Source organism: Anser cygnoides, chromosome 18, assembly GCF_040182565.1.
Source record: "Anser cygnoides isolate HZ-2024a breed goose chromosome 18, Taihu_goose_T2T_genome, whole genome shotgun sequence".
NCBI lineage: Eukaryota > Metazoa > Chordata > Aves > Anseriformes > Anatidae > Anser > Anser cygnoides.
Window position 1 is genome coordinate 12,886,669 of NC_089890.1, and position 26,664 is coordinate 12,913,332.

Consider the following 26,664-nt stretch of genomic DNA (forward strand, 5'->3'; position numbering starts at 1 on the left):
CTTGTCCAGCGGAAGGATAGGAGCCTTAAATCACATGTTTTTCTGGATAGCTATTCTTGTGAGAAAAAAATATGGCCTGCAATCTAACAATAGTTGTTTTACAGTAGCAGTAGTTTATTTTCCAGTCCATCATGTCACTAACATAACCAAATCCTCCCACAGCTCCTCCCCAGGGAAGATTTGCTAGGTTTGGCCAAAACTTTGGACATGGAACCTGGCACATCTGCTTGTTGGGCTGAGAACAAACTGCTGTCCCTGGAAAGACTGATAATAGCAGAAGACAGTGACCATAACTTGGAAAAGCATCTATCCTCCCTGGCAGACTGATCCCAGCTTACCTTGGTTCTTCTTATTTGTTCTATTTTTATTTATTTTTATATGCACACACAATTTCTGTTCAAACACTTCATTTTTTCCAACCCAGGAAAACACTGTGCTTGGCAGTCTGTGGGCCACTGTTTCCCTGGCAAACCCAACTCACCAGCTTCTCTCACCCTACCTGTGCAGGTGAGATTTCTTATCCTTTCAAGACATTTACACATGCTTCATTCATTGTAATGTTTTACAAACAAAATTAACAGAAATCATGCTTGTTTTTATAATTCTGTATTGAACCCATCCATGGGAGTTTATGAGCATATGGAGTCTACGGTGCATGTCCTTCATATATGTGCCACCTTGCCTTTTCAAAGAAATACATCTCTCAATTTTCTCAATTCTCATTCAGCTCCACACTACTTTAAGGTTTGTACTTTTTTCCCCCCTTTGTAAATAAAGGGGAAGGAGAGAGGACTTTTAGCAGGTTAAATTAGTTTGATGCCTTGGAAAATGATCCCTTTGACACAAGCACTACACAAATTATCTCAGCTGTGTTTAAATAAGATCTTTGTACATTCATCATCTACAAACTGCAGATGGAATTACAAATGGAGTCATTTTTATGTCTTGCGCCATGGGCATGAATTTGGGATGCAGAATCCATCACTCAGACAAGCTGAGAGAGAGGGTAGAAATGTTCAGCATGCAAGAGACAAAGGGCTAATTACAGGGATCACATGAACTCACTGGCACATTGCTCTGAATTGAAATTACCTGGTTGGTATCTTTCACTTTGCCATTTCCCAAGTACCATTCCTACTATTTATCTTACCTTTGGTTTGATTAAAAATACCTTCTACCTAAACCTAAACATTTGAAAAGCTTTGAAAAAACTTTCAGTCCAACACAAATCACATTTGACAATCTGCTCTGTATGATAACTAAGTAACTTCTCACAGAACATTTGTCGTCATTCCCACTTTCCTTTATCTCTAGCTGAGCCTGATGTTTAAGCATACTCACAACATGCATTTATTCTGTGCTGAGAATGCCCAAATGAGCACCATTATGTAGAGGCTGCCCTTACAGTTAAGGAAAATGAAGAAAAAGATTTAATTCACAAACCCTACCTACATAAGAGGAATTACATCTGACAAAAGAATATCTGAATAGTCCACAGAATGGTACAGCAAGATTCAGTAAGTAAAACAAAAAAACTGGAAATAGAATCTAAGCTGTAAAAATAAAGCTGCACAGAGATCAGAATTACCATTTCTATGAATGTTGTGCATTTTCAAATGATAGTTAATTCAAAATCAGAATGGTAAAAAAGTACGTTACACTGAAATTACCTTTTTTAAAATGACATTTTACATAATTTCATTTCAGTACAAACTCTAAGCAAACTTCGATATGAAATATGACACTCTTTAAAATGTACATTTTGACCATATCTTTTGACCCTGGCACTTTCCTTAATAACAATACTCATTTTCAGTGTTAATGAAATAATTCCCAAAGGAAAAAAGTCCCACCAGAAATTACTCTAGAATTTTAATCATCTAGAAAGCCAGATTACCAAGAGGCTCAGATTTACTCTCTTGCTGGAATACTTGAATTCAACTATTGATTCCAGGGTTACCTGTCAAACCCTCTGAACATAGGTATGGACTTTCAGTTGTCTCGCTGTGAGCACTGAGGGGAAAGGAGCAATGGCAATGAATAAGACTTTCCAGGACTGTAGAAATGAGGTATGCTCTCTTCTTGATGCTGTTCTTCGACTGAAATATTCATCCTTAAATTGCTTCTCTATCTCTAACTGGGTTGTCTGGAAAGCTGACAGATCTTAGACCAAGACAACCACCTGCTGTCTCCAGGTAGGACTCAGATGTAGACAGAAGCCAAACTTCATCTTAGCTTCTTCTTTGCAAAAGCAGGTAAGTTTTCCAAAGCATCTGGTAAAGGCAATTCCTCTACAGAAAATTCTTTACGCATTCATGATATTTGTGTTAATCAAGGATTTGTAGGTCAATGACTTTGAAAACCTTCAGGCTATAATTAAGTGCCTGAAATTCACATGAGAATCACCGTGAAATTAAAACCAATTACATTGCATAATAACACAGTGCCCTTCTGCAGCAACAAAAATCATGTCCTGAAAGCAATAATTAAATCTCATTACCAGGACTAAAAACAAAAATATTATGCCTTCTATGCACTATTTTAAAGCTAAAGTATGGACCACTGAATATTTTCCAATATATGACATCAACAACTTCAAATGTTACAGTCTGGCAAAGATCTTCTGTATTTTCACACACTCTGTACCATAAAGTAGAAGATTTTAGATCATTTAATAAAGTAAACTTATTTCCTTCTATGACAAGATCACCAAGTCAGTTGACCAAAGAAAGTCAGTTGATGTAATCTTTCTGGATTTCATTAAAGCTTTTGATACCGTCTCTCATAGTATCCTTCTGGAGAGTAGAAGTGAATGAAAGCTTGAAGTCACTGGAATTCAAGGAGAAGATTGTACATACACAAAACTTACAATAAAACCTTTCCCAAATTACACTGAGGTGAATTACAACCATTTTTGATTTTGAACATTAGATTTCTGGTTCAAGTTTATAAAATGGTTTTCTCAACTCATTTCCATGTTTTGTGGTCCATACCATCACTCCTGAACAAACCATAACTCTCTATAATATTTTAAGTGGTGCTACCAACCTCTAGTCATTTGTCTTTACAACAGAAAGCATTTTAAAGCTCTATTAACATGGACGTAATTCAATGTCAAGCACACTCATCTGAGGCTGTTTTGGGGTTTGGTTCCCAGCACCACAGCACACTGTAAAGCCAGTTTGTGGTGCAGCTCACACGCAGAGATGCTCCTGGGTTTTCATCCAGGTTCTGTGCTGACAGTGGCAGCTTTGGACAAGCAGGTTAACAAGTTACCAAGAGAAAACAAGACAAGTGGGTAAAAGTTCGAGCCCATCATAGTGGATTGGCTTTAGAGCCAGCACCAGGCCATGCACTGGCAGCAGACTGGTGCGCACTTCCTTCAGCTCCCTGCACAACCACAGCTGAGCCCTGTGGGCTGGGGATCAACATCCAGCACCGTTGCCAGCCACCATACAGCTAAGCACCAACGACTCCGCAGATCACTGTTTTCCTACAAGTCCTGCCATCCAACAGTTCTCCATCTAATGTAATATTTTAAGACATCTAGTACAAGAGCTGTACAGCAGCCACTCAACATAAAAAGTTATGTTTCTCCCATTACATAGTAAATAAATTATGTTCCACTTTCTCAAAGCTTTTCAATCCCATTCAGAAGTTGACATTGCTGGAGGAGTCCAATCTCATTATGATGAGGTCTGTCTGAAGCAGTGTTAAAAATATATAGATGAAGCTGCAGCTTCTCCCAGAAGGATGCTTTCAAGGAGGTACAATCAGATGTGATATATTTCATGTAGGGCAGAGCAAAAGCCCTTTGGCCTTCTGTGTCAAGAGTCCTTGCATTTTATTTTCCAGAGAGCTTCTGTCACCCACCTTTCTGTTTCCAAAAGGCATGAGAAAATAAGTAACAAAGATCTCTAATATAACGTTTTATTTCTAAAAGGCTTAAATTGAGACAATTCTTGATCAAGAGAATTTTGCTTCATACTGGTTGCAGTCAGCCAATCAAGTTTTTAAATTTTTCAAGATGCCTTCCAAGCCTTCATTTGTGGTGTTTATACAGACGCTCTTCAGGTCAGAAGGGAACCAAAATTTTAAAAAGACTTGTTCAAAAGCATTTATGTATTTCCTACTGTCCTAGCCAAGCTTATTAGTTCTCTTCTAGCTTTATATTTTCTTACTTTAACAATGCTGTCAAATGCATGTTAAAAATTCAGGGCAACAATCTGTGCTTTTTTATTATTTAAATTTGTACTGCTTCCCAGTCAAATCCACAATAGATGGATTTAGCAAGACAGGAAGGACATAGAGCCTTGTTAAGCACAGAATGCATAATGGTACCTAACTTGCAGGCTGCAAATGTTTATTGCTTGTAATTTCACTCCTGGTCTGAGTACTGGTATACAGAAACATTTTTATTTACATGCTGGCATCCTAAAAGGAGCTGATGCAATCTTTAATGTTTTTACCTTATCTTCCTAACCAACTATTTACAAGCTTTAGAAAGGCACAACAGAAAGAACAAGGACAACACATGGCCTTACTGAAGTTATGTTTTCTATTTAGGCTGGAAAGAGTATGCAAGAGTAGGTGTCTCACTATAGTCCCAAGTTCATATAATTATTTAATTAAAAGGCCTTTGTGTTGATTCCAACTGTGTGTTTATTGGTGGGGCACACCGGTCATGAACCTACAGAGAACACCACTACTTGACTTGAGGGGCAACAGAAAATACAGATATTTCTCTCATTTGAAAAAAACAGCAAATTCTTTCGCCCACACCCATAAATAAATTAGCATCCCATTTTTCCTGAACTTTTATCTTTCCTAGCATAGCATGATTAAAATCAGACATCCATGAATAGAAAACAGCCATTTCCAGATAGTTTTGTGACATCCCAGCATAAAGCAAGATGCAAAGAGCAGAGACACATGCACACACAATACCTCCATTCTAACACTGATGAGGATGGTAAAGCTCCTTCTGAGCTTAAAAACATTGTTGATTTTAATAGGTTTAGCTTGTACTTCAGTCACTAGTGACTGTTCCCTGCTCTTTTATAGGAACTGAGTCATGAAACACCTGAGCACATGATGGCACAACAGGGCCATTTTCTAACTCACAGGATGAAGAGATCAAAAACAGGTGAGGCACACATCTGCCAAGCAGCAGGTGCCTGAAGGCAATGCACTACCTCCAGATTGCCACAGCACCCAAGGCTCACATGATGCTCAAGGCTAACTCAAGCTCACCCAGGAGCAGACCCCAGCAGTTTCTGGATGACACCCAGCATTAACTGCACTCACAACAAGCTGGGTGCTTGGGCTGCAAAGGAGGTGGCTCATCCTCAGACATACTTTAGAAGGGCTGAGAACAGCAGCATGTACAGAGAGGAGCCAACAAAATTTAGTGCAAGTTAAGCTTGCCAATTACATTTTACTTAGTTTCTCATTCATCAGGAACATAGTAAAATAGTGAACTGTCACAGAAGAGGGATTTTGGCAAGTAAAATTTGAGGCCTATTTTAACTTGTCTTCTGGCTTTGATGCCTTCTAACTACTCTGAAGTCATTTTCAGGATTTTCTGCAGTCAATCACTAGAAACCAACTCAACAGAAACTCACTATAGTAACATGGTTAGAGGTTAGACATTTGCTATGACAATGCTGTTTTAAGTAAAATTTACAGTTCTCTTACAATAACCTGATTTGAGGGCTGGCATAACAAAATCACAAGGCTTAAAACACAACTATATGAAAGATTTGTATGAGCCTCCATAGCTCTAAGTACCCAGGGAAGTTTTGCCTTTTTTTTTTTAAAAAAAGTTTTCCAATTATATATAAATGCAAAGATCAAGCAAAAAAGCACTTAAATTTGCTTCTGGTTAATTCAACTCCAAGAATTTCTCTCATATTAGAAGTTTAGTGTATTCACTCCTTCTCCTGAACAAAATGAGTAAGAAACCTCTTGTATGTTTAAAAGAATTTGTACACTTAATTTTTAAAGTCCCCAGAAAAAAATAAGATAGAGTTTATTTTTTGTTTTGCACAAACAATTCATTACAAGATCTTGGAAAAACTTTAGTAATATACAAGCAGGTTAGCCGATGTAGCTTGTGAGCATGACACAAAGATGCATAACTGATTTGCAGATCCCTTGCTAGATAACGATGTTTCAGACACAGATGAAGAGGTGCATATAAGATGCAGATAGAAAGTTGCTTGATTCCTAATTTCTAGCTGTATACTGCATGTTCCCTTGACTCAGCAGAAACTCAGCCAGGCTCTATTTTACTATCTATAGTGTTCATTCTCTCTAGCCAGAAGTCACAGTGCTGAATTCCTGCAGTCAAGATTTACCAAGGAACTGTAAATGGCTGAAAAGCAGGATGGTGTTTTAACAATTAGTTAACACCCTTCCCAGACAGATTTTGAGTACAGAGCTCGTTCCACTAAAGCAAAATGGAAAAGCTGTTTTAAAGAAAGCTCTAGTTATTGTCTTACAAAGACATTGCTGCTTTTTTGCATTGCCTTCTGGAGGTATGTCTGAAATTGTACAAATGATCTATTACAGAGTAGATGACCTGCAAGCCATAGTCAGATCAGGTGGTAGGTAAGTCTAGAAGATTCCTCCAGAAAAAAATCTTATATTGGTGGGTAGGAAACTAAACACCCCTCTCTTCCACCAAAAAAAATATAAAGAAATCACAACATAGCAAAACTGAAGTACATGTCTAAAGAAAAAAATGCTGCCATTAAATTCACAGAAGTAGTAGAAGCTACTTTCTGCTTTAACTGTGTTGATTCTCACTGTTCTTTTATGTCAACAAAAATTTATAAAAGTCAAAGCACTCCTAAAATTAACTGCTGATTCCCCATCTCTGCTTGAGCTTACCCATGTTTTGTTGGGAGCCATTGTTTATACAAGCATAAAGCGTTATTATGAACCTCTTCAGTATTTCCTGAAGTGACAAAAATCTACCTTCAAAATTAACCCCAAAAGATCCTCACAAGATCTGGGTAATACTCCTTAATTCTGTGCTGCCCCATCATCTACCTGCTGTTTGCAGAGATAATACTCAAAGGCTTCCTCGTCTTTGAATCTTCAAAAACAAACTATATCAAACAAAGAAAATGCTAACATCTTCCTTCTGGTGTCAGAGTCCACCATAGAGAAATGAGGAAGAATGACATTAAACATGGTAAGAGGAACTTTTCGCACTTTCTCCAGAAAACTACACAAGACACTCTACATACAGACATCCATGCATCCAAGGAAAACATCAAGCATGACAAGGAAAACTAAATGGCAAGTGAGAATAATTAATAAATTGCTCCACATGCCAACAATCATGGTCAAGGATCTTCTAAGTTGCCCTGCAATGAAGTGCACTTCACTTTCTCAGGCATGTCACTGGCTTCATTGTGGTCTACTATCAAGTAATTCTGGATTCAGCTTGAGCAAAGATAAAAGAATCAAAGAATTTTTTGTCTTCACTTCCCAGACTGTTCTGGTTTTACACCCCTACCATTGAGCACGTATCTGTGCACAACATGTGGGTACATTTTTCACCTTTCCCTGGGTCAGTGATTTTAAATGCCAATAGCCCAATAAAATAAACCTCTTTGTTTTGATTTTCTCTTCCAACCTTTGATATGAATCCACAAACATTTTTCAGAAAGGCAGTAAGGAGGGACAAGTAGTTCTCCTATAATCTGTCTTTCAGCTTCCCCAGCCACTAGCAACTACTAAAACTCAAGCCCATGCTTTGATGAAAAAGCTGAATGCTATATAGCAGTTAAGAATTAACATGTTAATGAATTTTCAGAAGTAATTGAATTCAGCATTACAATCAATGGTACTGATTGTCTGTGGGATAGGAAATTGCAAAAGGACGATTAGAATTACTTCTGCAAACAAAGCCCTTTGTTATTAATTAAGGTAAAGATTAACTGTCAGTCATGTTTACTAGAAGCAAGTTCAAGATTTACCTGATAATAGTCCAATATACATTATCTCAATGCTGTGACATGATATCGAGCAGACTACTTTGGGTTGACGTTGTCTAAGTATACCTGCTGCTTTTAAGGCAACATGCAAAAAAAACTAATCTTTAGCTAGCATTGAGAAAACAAGACAGCCCAATTTTGATTGCTCAGCCAATACAAGATGCATAAGGTACTTATAAAATCTCTCCCCTAACCTTATACCTTGGAAAAAAGTGCCAATTTGCTGGAAACAGACTACCTAATATCAATGTCTATCTTTGCTGGCTGAAGTCACAATATTGTTAGAGCTGATGCTACTTAAAAGAAAAAAAGATCTGCAGGTGAAAGAGTAGGAGAAACTGAAGACAAAAAAATGCTTTTCATCTGATTAATATATATTTCCCTACCTGTCATGAGCTGCCTCATGCCCACTGAGTATGCTTCCAGGAAATAAGCCATGTGAAGCAGCAAGGGGTTCATTTGGAAAGCATAGTCTGTTACTCACAAAAAGCACTGTTACATTGGAAACCCTTTTGGTAAAGAACCTTTCTGGGTCAGATCTTAGCACTACACTCTGGTTAATTATATCAGTGGAAGAATATTAATAGCAATTCTTACTTCATAACCATTCATTTCTTAACAAGAGCTTTCACTCCAGCACTTTATCCAGCTGTCAGCTTTGAACTTGCTATTTATCACCATCTGAGTGGGGTACAGATGTCTAACTTAAAGTCAAGATCAAAACCTTTCTATCTCTTTCATAGTAAAGCACCTGTTGCTTAGTGCAAAGCCAATTAAATATATTACTGTTGATTACATAGCCTACAATTAGGTGCTTGGTTTGTAGGAAGCATTGAATACAGTGATATGCTCTGGCTTAGATACCTAAGGAAGTTCAGAGTTCAGTTTGAAAACGCAACATGCAAGGGAAAGAAATCATTCCTGATATAGTCATCTCTTTTCTTCTGTTTTCCTAAAATGCAAACACCTGCATTAAATGGTTTTATACCCCTACACTGCTCAGAAGTCATAACTTGCAAGGTGCTTTTTTTTTTTCCCTCTCTCAGCAAGAGCACCCTCTCAAGGTTGTTAGAAGTCAGTCAGAACATGGACACCTTAAATTAGGTGAGGTCACACTGTCCAAATTTTGCCATTAGTGCTAGTCCATGCCCTGGACAATGACAACACAGGTGAAGGAAGCCATCCTAACTCTTGTCCTGTGTTCAGCATGCATAAGAATTGAAAAACGTCCTTACAGGACAAGATTGTCTTGCTCAAGATCATGTACCGATCTGTAGTACAGCCTTTACAAGACTGTCCTCTGCCTGAACACCACAATAATCTGCCTCTTACACCAATCCATTAAGCACAAGAACTGAATATGGCATCGAATTCTCTAATTTGCAGAAGAAAACTTACATCTTAGAGTTCAACTTGAAGTCCCAGGAATGTATGAATTATTACCCCACAGTGGCCATATAAATCTCATAATAGCACACAGTATGCATTATATAATGATAATACCTACATTGTAGAGCCTCCTTCCAATAATAAAAAGGACAATGTTCAAATTAGTAGGTATAAGCCTTATTTTCTCCTATAGTTAGGAATCTCAATTTATGAAGTAAAATGGGTATGGGTATACCCCCACTACTGGCTTCTCAGAGTGTAGGATTTATTGCTCTGCCTCATGCTTCTAATTCATGGTATGGTTGGAGGAAGCATTTTTTGCTTGGAATATGCACAAACAGATCATTCAAAGGCAGAAGATATTTCTGGATAAGATGCCATTGCAGAAACCAGTCCTTTCTCAGGTTCATCTACTGATTTGCAGTGTTGTTTAGATTTAAATGCCAGAAAAAGAAAAAGGCATGTCTTAATGGATGCAAGGACAAAAAACATAGATGGTTATCTATGGAAAGATATACTAACGCCTTGGGTATATTTCAATAGCAGTACTGAACTGCCTCTATGACAAAAGCAATCTAACAAATTCTCCACAAAGCCAAGTAGTCTCTCAAAAGAAAAAAAAAGAAAAAGAAAAAGAAAAATTAGTTCATAGAAGTGAGGGTCAGGTCTAAGGATCAGCCAAGTAGTCAGCAGGGAGACAGCAGATAGAAGCAACTTTTAGTTCTTGAAATTTGAAGCCCAAATCAAAGACCAGCAAGATCAATGAAAGTCCTAGGACCTCACTGGGCTGAGCCGAGACATCTATTTCCATGCAATACTCTGAATTACTGGCCTCTGTATGCATGACTCTGTCCCACAGATTCTTCCCTGCCTGTCTTGGGCAAGAGTAGGAGGAGGAAACTAGAACCAAGGGAGAGAAGGCAAGGAAATGCAACCACAGATAGATTTATAAGTGTTTTGGTCTACTGCAAATATTAACAAGAAAATCATATGCTTCCTGCTTATGCTGACAGCAACCTCAAATCATTTGCTAATGGTTGAAAAAGAAAGCCATTGGAAGGCTGGAGCCATCTTAGTATCTACTCCCTGCCTCCTCGCACCACAGAGTATTCATCTCATTAAACACCCTGCAAGGCATTGATGCAATATGGTCTAAATAAGAATGTAAATACCAGTTTCTCCAGCTTACACAGACATGCAAGTTGAAAATGATTACCTTTGCTCTTTCTTGACAACATGTCTGCCAGAGTCAGATGCTGTGTCATTTACTGAGCCTGTGACAGTGTCAGAACTGATGGTAGCTGCCTTTGCTACAGATGCATACAATGGTTCAAGATCTGTTAAACCATGGAGGAAGCTATTAATCTTCTTAGGGCTTTTTGTGATTTTGTTCCTCAGGGCTTCAAAGAATAAAAAGAAATCTGGGATTTCAGAACCACTCAATGCCCAGCTGAGCACAAAGTCAAGCCATCAAATTTTCAAGTCAATTAACACAGTAGGAGGGTACTGAGGACTTCTGAAAAAAAAGCATTCCTTGCTTAAATACCCCAGTGAAAACTGGGCTCTCTGAAACTGAGTCTGAACTTCAGATGTACTCCCATTTACTAGCCTTGATGTGAGTTATACTTCATACTTAGAAAAATGTGGGGTTTTTTGGTCATTAGGGAAATGACCTAAAGATTGAATGTCATGTAGAAGTAATATCTACTTAAAGCAACTGGTTGACCCAAATAATTTTCCAACTTCACATTATCCAAAAGACTGTTCAGGAAGTGACTCCAAATATGTTCATGACAGTTACATTCCAGCAATACATCAGGAAGGAACAGGTAAAGAGAAAAGTCTGCATCAGCTCATTCACCACTCAACCTATGCAGTTCCTTCACACTGTTTACCTGACATACACACATTTTGTTTCATTTCTTTTCCTAAAGAAAAAACATTAACCATTCATGAAATTTAAAGACAGCAATACTGGCAAAAATATGTCAGCTCAGGAAATCTTGTTTCAGTAAAACTGTGTTGGTTCTTCAGCTAATGTAAATTGCATCATAGAAATGAAGCAGTGAGAATTTCAGCAGCTTTCTAGCATTTTCGACATCATGAAACAAATATGAAAAATCATCACACTGACTGCAAGAATGTTTATTTATTAAATTATCACTGCATTATCTCTATCCTCATTCCTCATGCATTAGCAACATTTGTCATTACTAAGAAAAGTTAGGTTGAGAAAGTCCTTTTTATCCCAAAAGCTTTACGAACATTGCAAACCGTTTCAGAATACTTGCCTACATGAGAGGAGAAGAGTTCCTGCTAGCAACTAGTTTTAATCCAAATGAAAACATAATTGTTACTGAAATTTCTGAATTTAGGACTCAATGGTGACTACTGAAAGAGAAGGCAGATCTACCTATATACATAGCTAGAGGCCACTTCTCCCTGCCTTCTCAAAAATCCTTGATCATCACTAGAGAGCTGGAAATCATCTTCCCACTCATGAGTTTTACCAAGTCATACAGTGAGGCAGAGAATAGCTTAGGGACAGAGCATAAGAGTCTTGACACTGTTGCTTGTCAAGAGCCACACTGGCAACAAACACAGCTTCTGCATCCCACGCTCACCACAGACATTGCTAGTCTTGTTAGTGCTTCCAAAGAGACTGTTTTCAGAAGAATTGCAAAGAATCACCAAGCCCACTTCTGTGCTTGTCACCAGCATATCCCATGCTATCTTTACCAGGTCCTGTGCAGGCATCTAGATTCAGCAACAGTTTCAGCTGAGAACTGAAACTGAACAAAGGCTTTAGGGCACATTCCAGAATTAAAAAGTAGATAATTTAGAGCTACAGCATGTTTTCATTATAGGATCATTGCATGACTACCTGCCTTCAAATTTAAAGAACAATTATTTAACCAGCTAAACCAGGAGCATGTGATTGATATATTTATTGACCTACTTACAGGTAAAAAATTAGATGTTTAAAATGAGGTTTTTGAAAGAAGTCTTGGATTCAAAGTGTAATTACTGCTACTTCTGCTTAGCTTCTACATAAGGGAAATGAATTTGTTTATGAAATTACACACCCTAGTGTTCAATTATCCTCAATTTATAGAATTTTAAGGAAACGTACATGCAAGCATTTTCCAGAGTATTCAACCCACATCCTCTTGGTCTTAAATTGTCCTAAAAATGTAACAGAAAAAAGATGCATGCTGTACATGAACCTTCATGTGTGATATTTCATTAAGTGCTGTGAATTGACAGAAAGGGGACACATCTCCAGAGCAGATGTAATTTTGGACACTGGATTCTTGTTTCTGTTACTGAGAGTTACATGCCTAAGAATCCATGAGCAGGACTGATTTCTCAACTTATTATATTATTCCTACCAGGGAATTTTTTGAAGTTACAGATTATAATCTGAAATCCAAATGCCTCCAGCAGAAAAAGCAAGCATGTATGCTCACATACACACACAGACTCTTGTCCTCCTGCATTCTTTCCTTCCATGAAAAGGGAACTTCAGCTTTCAGAAGCAGAAGCCACAATCAAATCAGGCATTCCATCCTCCCCCATTTCCACCTTTTCAGGCAGCACTGCTGACCAAGATTAATGACTCACTGTATACTTAATGGCTGTCTATTCCACAACTGACATATCCTCAGGGACATTTTAATGATCAATTAAATTTGTAAGCTGTGGCTACTGAATCTCATTCTAGGAAGACTTGAAGAGGAAGAGCATCAAGAAAACAAGGAAAGCAAACAAGTAAAAAAAATCTCATTTTATCCTGAGGAAGAGTACTCTGGAAGTGCACAGTCTCTAAACCACGCAGGACTAACATTTAAAATCAACAGCTGGATTATCTCTAGTTAACTTCTCCAGTTCATGAAGCCAGCTTTTTTGTTGTTGTTGTTGCATCTATAACTATGCTCTAAAAGACCAACAATGTCTGGGTCTCAAAACAGAAGTTTGCTTTTTTTTTTTTAAAATAAGTCTTGAAACCATCAGAAGACAAAGTGTGAGATATTACCTGCACTGAAATAACGTTGGCACAGGAGACTACTGAATAGCAAAACTGTGGCCAGACAGTGAGGAAATCGATATATTTAAGACCATGCTTTATCCCACTGTGCCAACCAAGCAGATAACTGAACCAAGTTGAAAGTACTTAGTTTGAACACAGTTTTTGGAGTAGGTGACCTTAAAGGCGAAGTTCTGTTTCTTGTAATGACACCTGACCAGAACTCAGGACCCACCCATAACAGCCCATTATTTACCCTCAGTTCTCAATTTATAGAATTAGAACTGGTACCATTGAAGATATAAAGATATTGAAACATAAGATCAGCTGTTTAATTTACAACAGTCACTGTCATCTGGTTCAACTGCTGCTAGTGAGATTCCCAGAGACTGCATTTCTTTCGGGTATGTACCTTTTACATAAATCCATTTGAGCACCATAATGAGTATTTTAAAACATTGCTTGGACCAGCTTTTCAAGCCATGGGTTGAGTGTTTTTTGCACAGTTCTCTAAGACTGATTTCCTGCAATCTCAAAAAAAATGAAAATCCTTAACATGAAATAGCTTCTCCTGGGAGAAAAATTATTTCTCCTTTGACAATAGTGCACCAGTAATATTGCTAATGAATGGTCAAGCCTATGCCCAGACTCCTTACAGCTTTCTGATGACATGCATACTTCTTGGGTGGTGTGAGGTTTACAGTCCAGCACATAAAAAAATAAATGACAGCAACCAAGACCAGAAAGCTTTGTTCACTCAAGATCTGGATGTTTCCAAGTGTTGGCACACCTATTTCTTCACTTCTCAGTTGCAGAAGTGCTGCTGTGAGGTATTCACTGGACCAGCACAGACTGGAGCCTGCTATTAGCAGTCCTGCTGTGCCCGTTTTTCTGCACCAGTATAACCCTGCTGTGAAAACAGCTCTTCTTGCTTGCACACGATCTTCCAGAGCAATCATGATATTACTGCATATGCATCATGCAAGCCACACAAGGTCTCAAATCCCAGATCTAACAATACCACAGATGTACCACCTGAAGCCACCCTGTTTAATTTTTTTTTTTAAACCAGATTATGTTACATATATTACCAGATACAGGATAAACTTGAATTTGACAAAAGACTTTTTATTGTGTTGTCACTGTAAAGCAACTGATCTCAGTATAGATAAGACACAAACACAGCTTCCTTGGATGCCACACACATTTTTCTGACCCTCCAGCATGAGGAGAAAATTGAGCAAATTAGCAAGCATTCATAGAATAGCTGAGTGTCCACCTCTCTGCTCCCCATCGTGAGGAAGCTGTTGACCGTGATGAGGTCTCCCCTCAGTCTCCTGTTCTGCAAGCTAACCAATCCAAGTGACTTCAGTCGCACCTCATGTGTCTTCCCCTCTAGACCCTTTAACATATTTGTTGCCCTCCTTTGGGCACTTTCTAACACCTTTATGTCTTTCTTATACTGTGGCGCCCAAAGCTGTACACAGTACTCAAGGTAAGGCCACACCACCGCAGAGTAGAGTGAGACAATCACTTCCCTTGACCGACTAGCAATGCTGTTCTTGATGTACCCCAGGATACAGTTGGCCCTCCTGGCTGCCAGGGCACACTGCTGGCTCATGTTCAGCTTGCTGTTTATCAAAACCCCCAGATCCCTTTCTGCAGGGCTGCCCTCCAGCATCTCGTCCCCCCAGTCTGTACATATAACCAGAGTTGCCCCTTCCCAGGTGCAGAATCCATCAGTTGCTCTTGTTAAACTTCATATTGTTGGTGATTGCCCAGCTCTCTAATTTGTCCAGATCTCTCTGCAAGACCTCACCACCCTCGACAGACTCAACAGCTCCAATCAATTTGGTATCATCTGTGAACTTGTTCAAAAAAACTTCCAGTCCTTAATCCAAATCATTTATGAAATCATTGAAGAGGACTGGTCCTAAAATGGAGCCCTGGGGAACCTCAGTAATGACAGGTCACCAGCTTGATGTAACCTCATTTACAAGAACCCTCTGGGCCCAACCCATCAGCCAATTGTTCACTCATCTTATTGTGCTTTTATCTAACTGTATTCTGGTCATTTTGTCCAGAGGGATATTGTGAGAGACCGTATCAAAAGCTTTAATGAAATCCAGCAATATTACATCAACTGGCTTCCTTTGGTCAGCCTTCTCCTAAGCTACCAAGCCTTTCTGGGACAGAGCCAAGAAAACAACGTGTTATACTATAACTGGCACATTACCACTGTCCTCCACCAGGTGGTCATTGACTCTTCACAGTTGACATTCTGAAGAACACTGGCTAAATTACTGCTTCAGACATTCACATGTAACATTCGCATATCCTTTCTGCTGTTTAAAGATCAGTGGCCCATATCTAGAACATTACTTTCATGGCAGAACAAAGTCGGGGGAGGGTGGGGGAGTGGAGAGTGCAGCAGCAATATACCTAGATGACATCACCACATGGAAAAAGAAAACAATGGTGATACTGGAGCCAAACACATCAGCAAAGAAGCCTCTTATTAGAGCACGATTCAACAGTTTTTAGAAACCTCCTTTCAACACACTTCCATTCATATCCTAAGGGCCATGAAGGCATTAAGTAACTGCAGCTTCATGGTGCTTATTCAGCATTTTTAAACTTGCTAATCCCATGTAGGCTGTTCCCAAAAACACTGGAAAAAAGTCAAGCTGGGATAGCTCCAAGAGTATCGTCACCTAACCACCAGTGACATTATAAAATAGTGGTGCCATTTGGTTGCAAGGTTTAGTTTTGTAAAGCTTCTTGCCATATTGGGAAAAGAACAAAGCACCTCTCACACTACACTATTAAAAGTGAAGAAGCTGCCATATTACATTTCCTTGATCTATGAATAGCATTTTTATGTTAGCAACAGGCAATATTTCTGCACAGCCTTTTCTGTGCACTACAACATAGCTGGAACAGCGCTATGAAGTAGTAGCTTGGATGAGTTTCATTTTGGCAGCTTCAACCACACTAGAGATGTACTGAAATACATTCTGATTAAGCACTGAAAAGAGGAAAACTTCAATAATTATCAACAGTGGAAGACATGACAGGCCCTTATTTCTCACTGCTGAAACCTGCTTGCAGTCTTCTTGCATACCTACAGCTACTTAGGAAGTTCTTTCAGCTTCCCAGTACAGTACAGAGAGCAAGATGTTAGACTTATTACTCCCTCTCCACATAGTGTTAATTATGAACACTAATAGGAATAATACTAATAGGAAGAGCTATTTCAAGAACAGTCCATTTATAGCAAAAGACAGCATATCTTTGCCCCAGGTTCACTTCTATGCTCCCCTCAATCTTCTCTCACCTACACCAACCTTTCTTCAAGCCTGCATACTGGAAGCTCCAGAAAGTCTGCAGTTGGTGCCAACTGTTTGCAAATACAGATCATGCAGCTAAATCTGCCTATACATACCTCATACTCCTGTACATAAAATCAAGGCTCATCTAGGAATTGTCTTCTGGTCAGTAGCACCAATAACTATGAGCTAAACAAGACTAATAAGATAAAGGCAGAGTGTGTACATAAAAAGACCAACATTTAAGCATAGCTCAGACCCAAGCTTTCCTCCTTCCCCACCTCCTTCCTGGAGTACCACTGACCTTACCTGAGTGCATGCCACCAGATGTAGAAGATTATCTTGTACAGTCTTGCCTTGCTCTCCGATGCCCTATGCCTCTGTAGTCCTCAGAGTTGGAAACATGCATTCTTCTCATCTCATAAGTGCAAAATGAGTACATTAACAGTTTCAAGTACTGAATTTGATGTTAACAATACAAATGTTGGAGAGGGGCTTACTCTTGTAACAGGTGGTTAAGATCAAACTTCCTTTGATTAAGGAACAGGTAACAGCTGCTGTCTCACACTTTTAGTCAGTAGCATCACACCTCATTTGTTCATAGTAGCACAGATATGGAACACAGCTGTAGGCAACAAAACAGAAGGGCATAGTATGTGGTTTCATTTACTAGGGCAGCATCAATAACACCATAGATAACAACTATGAAGAAAACAAACCTCACTTGTGCTTTGTTCAATACCTTTTCTGCTAACAAAATTACCAAAACTATTTTTTTCCTAGAGAAAGATTTCTTGCTACCATCAGAAAAATGTCTAGGAATAAGGAAGAGTCACGTAGGAAAGCCAAGTGTCTAACAAGCCCATACCTATCCTTCTTGACTAGAAAGCTAAACATGAAATCAGTTCTAAATAAATTCAGTGCTCAGAAGTGCTATTCAGAGAATCCCAAAATGTGCACTGGTCAAAATAAAAATGATTCAATTATCTGTGTGCTTCTTGATTTGTTTGGATCTCATCAGTTGATGTATGGTCTTATTTAATTCTTTGAGGTGTATTTAAGGGAAATACTGCTAAACCTCTCGCACTTAGGCAAATAAAGCATAATGTAGAATGGTAAACATTTTAATGAGCGTTTGCATACTTCCTTGCATCTTTTCCCTAACAGTTAGCATCTGAGCAATATTTGTGCATAAATTCAAAGAGCTATTGAATTATACTCCAGAGATAAATCTGGCTTAAGTGCTTATAACTATGTAGATACGCATGGAAGTATATCTTAGGTGTGAGGTCCAGTAAAGAAATCAGACTACATACTCTAATACATCAGTAAAAAATATACTAGAAAGATGTGTACTGTATAGCATGGCAGTCCATTAGATATAATTGTTGCCAAAACCTTCATAGCAGCAGTGAAGCTAACACAGATTACAGAAGCAGGCCTCTGTCATGTGAAGTAACAGCAAAGTCTCTCTTAGTATGCACAGTTCAGACCCCATCCAGAGAAAGCAATCCACCCACTAAGTGATCTGGAGGAAACCTAGATTGCTTTAACACTGGTGCTAACACTCAGACTTCCAGTGAGTTCTCACCTCTCTCCTCATATCACTTCTCCACAGAAGTGAAGACAATAATTGGTTGTCCTTCCATTGCCAAGCATCTCTGTTTGCAGAAGTGAACAAATGGCTAAGTGTTAACTCTTCCTTCCTTCTGTGGAAGCAACTGGCACAGCCAATCCCCATCAGCAAGGATCTGTGCTCTACCAGCCTCTCCTCTCTCAGACTTTCAGAATTGCTGGTGCCACCGCTGTACACAGCAGCACACATTGCAAATGCTCATGTAAGCTATGGCTAGATAATCATTCAGCCAAAAAAAACCCACACCAACAGCTATTAGAAAATCTACATGATATTGGAAAATCTAGATTATATGAAACACTTTAATCTACTGATTTGTGGACTGGCCAACACTGCAAAACAGATGTTGGGGTAAACATTTTGTGCTATCACCTGGCCGCTATAATTTAGAAAAATGAAGGTATCATCTTGATGTCCATCACACAGACCCCCATACTATAGGCTTCACTGCCTAGATATTAGAAAAAGTTAAGTCTTTACTGCTTCTGTGATCGCATGCAGTTTTCCACATTGAAGGAATCCAAGATAGACCAACAGTATGTCAGACAAACATATAAATAAATGAAAAATATAATCTAAGGATTGTATTTAACTAATGCCATCCATATACCAGGCTAATTTTGCTCCCAAATCCTAGACATCCCACCTCTGGACTCCCTGCCCTCCAAATGCCAGTTACTCCTAACCGTCTATATGCAAACATAGGTACTGGTGCCTGCCTTGTCCTATTTGAACATGAAGCTTCCATTTCCTCTTGCCACAGGGCATCAAGTCCCAGCCAGCTGCTGCCTTTCTACATCCCTGCCATAGCAGATTTTCAGTGCCATGCAGTAGCACAGGTGCAAGCAGCTCCCTAAACAAACTGTTAAATGTAGGCCACCTTCCAGGTGGAAGATCTGCATCCAAGGCATCTGCTCTCATAATATCCTCTTAGCCTTTCACATGACTGGACCAGTTTATTTTCCAGGTGCAGTTGTGCTATCATTTCTAGCTCTTTTCCCATGCAAATCCTTGTAAAGCTTCCTACAGGAGTTTAATTGCACACTCTATCATTCTACCCCTTAGAAGTAGTGACAGCATCTCCCTGAGCTCAGCTGACTTCCCCCACTGAACAGCAAGGGCAATGTGAAATTTCAGGACATAGGAAAAAGCCCACAAAAGGCTTAGTTCCAAGCAGCTTTAGAAGACCAAGTGCCAGAAAACTTGTTTTTCATTATTTAACTTTTTGATTGCTGTTTTCTCATGCTTGTTTGGAAGTCCGAACTCCTCTTCACACATTAGCTGCACAAGTGCTTTGGTTTTGAGAGGAAGGAAATTGCCAATTCAACTGAAGACATTTCTCACCATACTCACAGAGCAACATCAGCAAAGCATGATTCACATCTGGATGATGGCTAAGCCATACTGTGACCACTAATTGTGAAGAGTACATGGTATTCCTAATTGCAAAGGAATGCCATTGTACCAATCAGAGGAAGAAGCACAGGATGCACCAAGCTGCCCTGAACCACAAAACACAGCTTGTACAGGTGCTATCCTGTCACGAGAGCTAAGATACCAAACAGGCAGAGGAATTTGTTTTATTGGAAGGTTCAGAGGCTGAAGTAACCACATGAAGCCCAGGTAGCTATTCAGGAAAAGGAAATTTTGCCATTGTGTTGAGAGCCAAGATTTCTTCACTGAATGCATGTATCTGAACAGAAATCTCTGGGCTATCTCTCAGTTTTTTGACTTCATTTCCTGAACAGCTGAATATGCTTAAAGTTCTTAGTTCAATGTATTTTAATCGCTGTATCTTGCACTAAGAATACCAACTCAAGGAGTCATGGCATACTTATATACTCCCTCCCTCAGTTTGTGCTTACTACCTAAATGCCCGAGTGTTATGGAATATCCACTTTAAAACTTGTCTGAAGAATAAAGAAACAGAATTTTAGTGGAAGTAGCAGCAGCTTTTAGCATGATGCAGCTACACAATTTTCATTTAATTGATTGTAAGCATTTAATTAGTTTGGGATAGCCACAACTCCTTAGGCCTATGAAGGCAGCCAAAGGCAATTTAGCACCTGGCTCATAATGGGGCATGAAATGGAATCAGACATCTGTGCATAATAAAATAGGCAAAACTAGCTATGTTCAATGTCCAATTCACTTTGTTGATTATTGACTGAGACTTAAGCCAAAGATTAAAATGAATCATCGTCCTTCTGATGAGAAACTTGAGATCTATACATCTTAGGACTTCCAAATTCAATTACTTTATTTCCATTCAGACATTCAAAGATTTATGCAGTCAATATTAATGTATTGCCAAAGGTCTTAATTTATCTAAAGAAACAATTTGACTACTGTAGAAAAAATACTGGCTGCAGCTTTATTTGTTGGCTAAGACAGCCCATGATCAGTGGCTGTTAATGGTTAATGTCCTTATAGTGCCATAAAGGAAAGAGAAAGATTGCCAGCACTATGCAGAGGTGATGGGAATAAAATATGAATTTTTGACATGATTTACATCCAGTGGAAAGCCCAAATTCTGACTTTACCTGCATTTTGCTCCTAGCACATCGCTTGGAGTGTTTTGCCATCTTATCTTTGCACTTCTGGCAGAGCCTGAGTCACCTACAATGCAGGGGCATGTCTCCATATCAGGGTTGATGTGCTTTGAAGACTGGTGTGTTCCCTCTTTGCTGGGTGGAGCAGAATAGAAGGAAAGGCCCAAGGAGGAGCCAGAGGTACTGATTTTGTTGACTGGCTCTATGGGCTTAAGCAGCACAACTGATGGTTTTTCATTTTCCCAGACTTCCAACAGCCCTTTTTCCACTTTCAGAAATCCATACAAATATATTCTTATGATAAAATTCAGTGCTTAGTCTCTATGGTTGCAGTTATGTTTCAAGTGTTTTGAATTTGTTTCCAAAGCCACAAAAGAAACTTTTACAAGCTTTATTCTGCAGTGCAGTCAGTGAGAACATGGGAAAGCAAGCCCAGGTGGTAGCAGTTGCCTTGAGATCAGGGAGCATCAGCACAGACAACCCTGCTGACAGCAGGCGCAAGTTAAACAATTAAGGCGCAAGTTAAACAATTTCATTGCAAGAAAAGGCAGAGGGACATAGTCTCAACTTCCACCTAAATAAAAATCCAAGCTCTTTGGCCAGCAATGACAACTTCAAACACTAACTATTAAAACAAAAAGTCCGTGAAGAATATCAACATTTTAATGGCCATCTGCTTCAAGAATGTGACAAGCTGAACTCTCACAACGAAGACTCTGGTCTGTGTCAGGAACCCAGCTGACTTACTCAGATTTCTCATCTACAGGGAAATAGGAACTCCACAGCAGACTAACTCTAAGTGACTATGTATTCACCTTGGTTGAGGTAACCTCAGACATGATTACAGACTGGGTGAAGAACTCATAGAAAGCAGCCCTGCAGAGAAAGACTTGGGTGTTCTAGTGGACAAATGCTTGACATGAACCAACAGTGCGCTTGCATATTAGAAGGCCAACAGCACCCTGGGCTGCATCAACAGAGCAGTGGCCACCAGGTGGAGGGAGGTGACTGTCCCCTGCTGCTCTCCCCCTGTGAGGCCCTACTTGGAGTGCTGCATCCAGGTCCGGGGCCCCAGCACAAGGATATGGAGGACCACAAAGATGATCAGACAGATAGAACACTTCTATGAAGAAAGGCTGAGAGCAGCTGAGAGAGCTCAGCCTGAAGAGAAGGCTCCAGGGAGACCTCACTGCAGCTTTCCCATAAATACTTAAGGGGGCTTTTTAAAAAATTGGAGAGCAGCTTTTTGGTTTGGGCAGATGATAGAACAAGGGGGAATGGTTTTAAGCTAAAAGAGGCAAGATTTAAATTAGATGTTACGAAGAATATCTTCAGTCAGAAAGTGGTGAGGCACTGGAACTGGTTGCCCAGATTAACGCTGTGGATGTCCCATCCCTGGCGGCATTGGAGGGCCAGGTTGGACAAGGCCCTGGCCAACCTGGTCTAATGAGTGGCATCCCTGCCTATGTAAGGGGGTTAGAACTAGGTGATCTTAAGGTCCTTTCCAATACAAGCTGTTCTATGATTCCTCTGGCCTGGATGTAGAAATCTGTCTGTCCAGAACATAGCTCGGCTCCTCTTTGTTCATGTACCCAGCTGCTCACTGAACAGAGCAATCTAATGCCCAATACATTGCTGCAGTTCCAGGCCCACAAATCAAATACAGGAAAAACTGCTGTTACACCTGTCCCCAGCCAGCAGAGACCAAATAATGCAAATCCCTGATTAAACTCAAAGTACTAACCAGGCCTTGTATTCTTCAATATTATCTCTTCCATGCTGTATCATCTCTTCTCTACAGCTGGTGAGATAAAGATGTAATTCCCAATTCTGTCCATAGTCTAACTTATCCTTTTACAGGTCTTCAGTGCAAAAGGAGATGCCAGCCTCCCAGCTGGTAGTATTTCCACACATTTTGCATATGTGAAAGTGCTGGATCAAAGACAGAGGAACTCCATCTCCAGACCTTTTCTTCTGTCCTACTACTGCATGTTAATGTCACCAAAAACATTTCTTCACAGGTGTCAGTGACAGCTTCAGTAGACCTTCTGTTTATCACACTTAGCTTACCAGGCAAAGAGCAATGCAATTGATTAGCTTAAAAAAAGGTTTGCTTATCAGAGTCAATTCCCTGCAAAAGCTCACATACTGCTACAACCCTAATACACAGAGAAGTACCTCATAGCATTTTACTAAGAGAAGCAGCTGCCAAGGCTGTTTTCACAGCAAGATTCCAAGCTGAAGGCTTAGCCAAAACCAACCCACTTCTCTGGAGCTGTAAAAGGAAAACTGCTTCCTAAAATGCAAGTCACAAACATCAGTTTCTGCCTTCATAGAGGCAAAAACTAAGGTTATCATAGGGATGCCATGAAACAAGAGAAGTGGTGTTTCACTGCCCCTTGACTTTGCAGAAGAAACATACATGCAGTACCTTACCCAGATTGCTTGTTCACAAATACAGAAAAGCAACAATAAGCCAGATGCTGGAAGTGAACGCGATTTTTTTTAAAAAAAATTGCTTCATTGATGTGTATGATGCTATACGTGGGACATATACCCTGAGCCTACATTATTCTGCTATATAAGCTTGTGAAGATACATAAACTCTGCATCACAATGAGAGTTTTTACTGCTTACTAGTAAATCAAAATTGAATATCCATTATCCTGGAGGAAGGAACAAACTGAAGAGATGTATATGCTATTCATTCACACAGAGTGAAAACAGAATCAAAATAGGAATAACCTAAGCTCTCAAAACATTGGTTGGGAAAGACAAGTGAAAGAACAGTTTAGTCTAAAGATAAGACTAAGGAGGACAGGCTAACATCCTACAAATTACATAGAAAATAAATTTGCAAGGGGAATGAAGCAGTCTTTTTACTGAGTCCATGCATAAATATGCATCCCCAGCTTAAAGCCAGGGCTTCAATTACACCAGAAATTCTATACAGATATTGGTTAAAAACTTAAAGTGTAAAAATATAAACAATTGTGGGGGAGTTTAGAAGTTTTTTTAATAAGTGTCTAAGGTTGGACATCCATTGTCAAGAACAGTGCAGGTGTTCTCCATTAGAATACGGAAGTGGATGAGATGGTCCCCTCTATCTTTTCCAGACCAATAACTCAGACCAAGTATCTCCAAGGGTAGTCTTGATGATGAATCAAAATGATTCCTTCCATTCTAAATGTAAGCTAACTGGTAAAATGTAAAACATTTTGCCAATAATTTCCATGGGAACAGTACCATGAAAGACAGCTTTACTCCTACCTTGGCTTTCTCAGACAGTTCTTATCTTACACTGTTCCTCAAGCATACAGATATTTAGGGAAAAACAGCTAACATTTAATATTGCAGAGGTCTTTTTAAAGGCATTCATGCTTGATAAACATCAAACTGTCAAGAGAATGCTCTGAGACAAAATCTAGTACTGAAGAAAAATGTATGTCTTAAATTGTCTAAATGCCCATACAAGAAAGTAGCTTTTCCCAGAAGCTCTAAAGCATCTCAATAGAAGGAGCAAGCTTCTGTTCATAGGAACAGTGAAAGAACAAATTCTGCCATATATTTCCCTAGGAAAAAATTCTGCTTAACTAGAGAAGCATACAATTTACTGAAAGAGATATTTAATTACCTTCCTCTCAAATTCTCCAGTAGACCATCCAATTCATTCAAAAAACATTAACTTTCAAGGGTCAAGCTTCTTGTATCTCATCTCAACACACCATTATTTTTCTGATTGGTAAGAAAGTGTTCAGAAATACATGGGCATGTCTACATAGCACATCTATTACTAAAGTGTATAAATATTACATTTGGCAATTAGGATGATTACAGGAAAACAGGTTTATATTTCAGCATTATTTTAGTATCTGCAATTTTTTGGTCAGTCCCACACTGCACCAACTGCCAGCCACTTCAACAGCATTCACCAATAACTTAGTGCATGTTAAAAGATTTCTGTGTTCACCAAACCATTAGAAGTGATTCACAGCCTCAAACTCTCAAGTGAATGCTAGCAAATGCACAAGTAGTTTTCTTGGAGAAACTGCACCTTTAACTGTTGATGCACTTGCCACAAGTCTCTAAAAAGAACCTGAGCAGGAACTAGAGCCATAGCAAACACCAAGACCCACCAGAGGAATCCCCCTTTAACCAGTAAGTTTTGCACCAAGCTCCTCCTGGAGTGGGGGTGTTAAACTTGACTTCAGAGACATGTGACAAACCTACATCCAAGCTGGTTAGCTCAACTTGATTTCTAACCAAGGGCATAATTAGAAACAGACACACAAGAGCACAAGTCACTTGACCAATGTAAAGGTATACATTAGGATGCAATGAATCCCAGTAGAGACAGCTCAGTTATCAGTCCCATGTCTAGGTCCTGATGACAGCATTGAAAGAAATAGTTACATGCACACAAAATCTGGGATTAGAAACACCTCCACAAGTGTTAGCTGTAATTTATTCCCCATTCTCAGCACTCACTCTTACAGATTAAATAGACTGTCCGAACAGTCCTGTGTGCCTGGTTCACATTCAAGACCAGAAAGACTCACATCTCCCCTCATTTCCAGTAACTGTTCCAACCTCAGCCCTTGCTTTCAGTGATAGCATTGCAAGGCACCATTCAGGTCATCTGACTGGAAGCTGTGCTTCCAGTAACAGAGGAAGAGCAAATCCTGAAGGTGTGGAGCAGCATCAGCCCCATCTGTATGCCCTTGTCTACCACCATCAGCCCTAGAACAAGCATCCATCTGCAGTGCCTATGGGTCAAGGGCTAGTGGGAAACCAGGACAGGTCTGTAGCAGAAGGTGTGCCATGAGGAGAAAGAAACACATTTTATTGACCAATTAATCTCCAACCCTTTCCCAGGCTCAGATCCCAGCTCTTCAACGGAAGTCTTGTTCATCTCCAATTTACAGACTGCTCTTTACAGCCTCCAGCCTGCCTGTTACACACAGCAAAGAAAAGCAAGCTGCCTCGTCCTCCTAGAGTCACCAAAATAAATAAGTATATAAATCCAAGCAATTGAATTTTATCAGATCTCTGATCTCAGAGACAGCAAGACAATCTTTAACAACTTCACTACACTCTTCATCCAGTAATGTAGAGACACATTTCAAATATCATTATGAGCTGGAAGAGTTAATCAAGCATGCATTCTATTGGCAGACAGCATAAAGAAAGACCAGAGCACTGTTGCAATGACACAGAGGATACAGACAAAGCAAGAGCTGCAGGGGAGAAGCTTACTGAGACATCTGAAGAAATGTATGTATGGCCAAAAGTCTTTTGTGGTGGAGGTACCTGGCAGCAAGTATAATCTCCTCCATGAACTCTCCTCATAAAAACAAAGATGGAGCCTGAAACCTCACAGGAAATGGAAAGCAGGGGGAAGAATCAATGAAGCTAAAATGAACATTGAAGACCTCTATATGGAAGCCCAACCCCCATGATTGGTTTCTCACACAGGGGCCATTGCACCAGCTTTCTAGACCATAGGCCTCTTTAACCTCCAGTACAGGATTTAATAAGCTACTTTGAGATTTATCCTCCCAGTACCACTTTGACTAGAGGAAACATTAGCCAATACATGACAAATCAACAGTAGGAGACCCTAGTGACTCACCAGGCAATCATAGCAAACCTCTGGCTGAGCTAGCAGTGCAGCAATAACCCCCACAGTAAGGTTGTAGCAGAGCTAGGATTAATGCTCCTG

The 26,664-nt window shown here is 39.6% G+C and overlaps 1 long non-coding RNA gene across 2 annotated transcripts; it reads right to left on the reverse strand.

Annotated features, from left to right (window-relative positions):
* Window positions 1-1,687: 1,687 nt before the first annotated feature.
* Window positions 1,688-26,664, reverse strand: LOC106043778 (uncharacterized). 2 transcript variants are annotated; one of them, XR_010825651.1, is made up of 4 exons: window positions 26,575-26,664; window positions 17,255-17,379; window positions 17,064-17,172; window positions 1,688-3,877 (listed from the first exon to the last, which is right to left on the reverse strand). It is a non-coding gene; the product is annotated as an uncharacterized lncRNA (long non-coding RNA). The 2 variants fall into 2 exon arrangements; XR_010825650.1 differs by having other exon boundaries at window positions 17,064-17,379.